The sequence below is a fragment of the Manacus candei genome, unplaced genomic scaffold (assembly GCF_025592945.1).
Source record: "Manacus candei isolate 608988 ecotype Guabito, Panama unplaced genomic scaffold, ASM2559294v1 h1tg000014l, whole genome shotgun sequence".
Taxonomy (NCBI): Eukaryota; Metazoa; Chordata; class Aves; order Passeriformes; family Pipridae; genus Manacus; species Manacus candei.
In genome coordinates, this window is record NW_026138062.1 from 67,092,898 (window position 1) to 67,096,106 (window position 3,209).

The window sequence follows — 3,209 nt, forward strand, 5'->3', positions numbered from 1 at the left end:
TAGTTTCATGGCCTTTATGAGGACAGGACCTTTATGAGGTTTATGGGCTTTATGAGGACAGAGCCTTTATGAGGTTTGCAGGCTTTAAGGGGTCAGCACCATTATGATTTGACTGCCTTTATGATGTTCATGGGCCTTGTGATGACAGCAGTATTATGAAGTTCATGGGCTTTATAAGGTCAGTGCCATTATAAGGCTTAAGGGGTTTTTGAGCACAATGGCTTTATGACATTATCAGATTTATGAGGTTTATGGACTTTATGACGACATAGCCAATATGATGTTTATGAGCTTTATGAGGACAGTGCCTTTATGAGGTTTATAGGCTTTAAGAGGGCAGAGCCTTCATGAAGCACCATTATGAGGTTTATTGGCTTTATGAGGACAGCCTTTATGATGTGAGATCCATTATGAAGTTTGATATTTCTAAGATCCCATTTATGTCACATACACCAGTATATTTATGGGCTATATGAGCATATGGTCTTCATGATGTAAGCCCTATTTGGATGTTTAAGGGCTTCATAAGGACATTGCCTTTATGATGTTTATGGAGTTTATGAGGACAGCGTCTTTATGAGGCTTGCACATTGTGAGGTTTATGAGATTTACCAGGAAAGTGATTTTGAGGTCAGCAGGATTCTGACATTTATGGCCTTCATGAGGTTTATGGACTTTATGATGTGAGCCCTATTATGAGGTTTATGGGTTTTACGAGGTCACTGCTTTTATGACGCCTGCATCATTATGAGGTGATGGGCTTTATGAGGACAGAGGCTTTATGACATTCACGGGGTTTATGAGGACATGGCCTTTATGATGAGAACCTCTTATGAGGTTTATGGGCTTTATGAAGTGAGTGCATTTATGAGGCCTGCACCGTTATGAGGTTTATGGGCTTTATGAGGAAGGAGGTTTTATGATGTTTCTTGGATTTGTGAGGACATCATGTTCATGATGAGAGTCTCTTTATGAGGTTTATGGGCTTTATGAAGTCAGTGCATTTATGAGGCCTGCATCATTACGAAGTGTACGGCGTTTATGATGACAGAGCTTATTAAGGCTCTGCCATTGTGAGGTTTATGGGCTTTATGAGGACAGTACTTTTATGAGGCTTCACCATTATGAGACGTATGGAGGTTATTAGGTCAACGCTTTTATGAAACCTGGACCATTATGAGGTGGATAGGCTTTATGAGGACAGAGGCTTTATGACATTCATGGGGTTTATGAGGACATGGCCTTGATGGTGTGCCTCTTTATGAGGTTTATGGACTTTTTGAGGACAATGCCTTTATGAGGCCCGCATCATTATGAGGTGTATGGCTTTTATGCTGACAGAGCATTTATGAAGGCTCCGCCATTATGAGGTGGATGGGCTTTATGAGGACTGCACGTTTATGAGGCCTGCATCATTATGAGATGTATGGGATTTTTGTTGACAGTACTTTTATGAGGTTTATGGCGTTCCTGAGTACGTCACCTTTATGATGAGAGCCCCATTATGAGGTTTATGGGCTTGATGAGGTCAGTGCTTTTATGAGGACTGCAAAATTATGATATATATGGGCTTGACAAGGACAGTGTTTTTATGAGGTTTATGGTGTTCCTGAGTACATGGCATTTATGTGAGAGCCTCATTATGAGGTTTATGGGCTTGATGAGGAGAGTGCTTTTATGAGGCCTGGACCATTATGAGGTGGATGGGCTTTATGAGGACAGAAGCTTTATGACATTCATGGGGTTTAGGAGGACATGGCCTTTATGATGAGAACCTCTTATGAGGTGTATGGGTTTTATGAGGTCAGTGTATTTATGAGGCCTGCACAATTACGAGGTGGATGGGCTTTATGAGGACAGAGACTTTATGATGTTTATGGGGTTTTTTGAGGACATTGTCTTTATGATGAGAACCTCTTTATGACATTTATGGAGTTTAAGAGGACAGTGTGTTTATGAGGCCTGCATCATTACGAGGTGTGTGGTGTTTATGATGACAGAGCTTTTAAGAAGGCTCCACCATTATGAGGTTTGCGGGCTTTATGAGGACAGTGTATTTATGAGATCTGCATCATTTTGAGATGTATGGGGTTTATGATGTCAAAGCTCTTATGAGGCCTGCACCACTATGAGATGAATGGGGTTTATGAGGACAGAGGCTTTATGACATTTATGGGGTTTATGAGGACGGTGTGTTTATGAGGCCTACATCTTTATGAGGTTTATGGCGTTTATGCTGACAGAGCTTTTATGAGGTTTATGGCGTTCCTGAGTACATCACCTTTATGATGTGAGCCCCATTATGAGTTTTATGGGTTTGATGTGGTCAGTTTTATGAGCCCTGCACCATTATGAGGTGGATGGGCTGTATGAGGACAGTAGCCCCTTTTTGAGGTTTGTGGGGTTTATGATGACAGTGTCTTTATGATGGGAGCCCCCCTATGAGGTTTATGGGTATTATGAGGGCAGTGCCTTTGTGAGATGTATGGGCTTCATGAGGACATTTCCTTTATGTGGCCTGCACCATTATGGGGGGTATGGGCTTTAAGAAGACAAAGCTTTTATGAGGTTTATGTTCTTTAGGAGGAGAGGCTTTTCATGATGAGAGCCCCATTATTATATGTATGTGCTTTATGACTAGAGATCCTTCATGAGGCCTGCACCATTATGAGGTGTATGGGCTTTATGAGGACAGATCCTTTTTGAGGTTTATGAGCTTTGTCATGATAACTCATTTATGAGGTTTATGGGTTATATGAGCACAGTGGTTTTATTAGTTTTAAGGCCTTTATAGGGCAGCAGACATTTTATGTTTATGGGCTTTATGGGCACAGTAGCTTTATGAAGTCCGGAGAATTGTGACATTTATGATATTTATGATGAAAACTCTTTTATGTCGAAAGCCATTTTTTGAGGACTGTAGTATTATGAGTTTCATGGACTTTAAAAATACAGCACCTTCATGGAGTGAGCCCCATTATTAGATTTATATGCTTTATGAGGACATCACCTTTAAGAGTTTTTTGGGCTTTAGAAACAAACTGCCTTTATGAGTCCAGTCCCATTACGATGTGCATGGGCTTTAAGAGGACAGAGCTTTTATGAGGGTTTTGGTTGTTTTGAGGACGTTGCCTTTATCATGAGAGCCCCAATTTGAGGTTTATGGGCTTTAAGAGGCCTGAACCAGCATGAGGTGTATGGACTTTATG

General features: G+C 41.0%; 1 long non-coding RNA gene across 1 annotated transcript; it reads left to right on the forward strand.

Moving 5' to 3' along the window:
* The first annotated feature begins 764 nt into the window (after window positions 1-764).
* LOC127467636 (uncharacterized) lies at window positions 765-2,415 on the forward strand. Its single transcript, XR_007903233.1, has 3 exons — window positions 765-976; window positions 1,648-2,029; window positions 2,357-2,415. It is a non-coding gene; the product is annotated as an uncharacterized LOC127467636 (long non-coding RNA).
* Window positions 2,416-3,209: the final 794 nt, after the last annotated feature.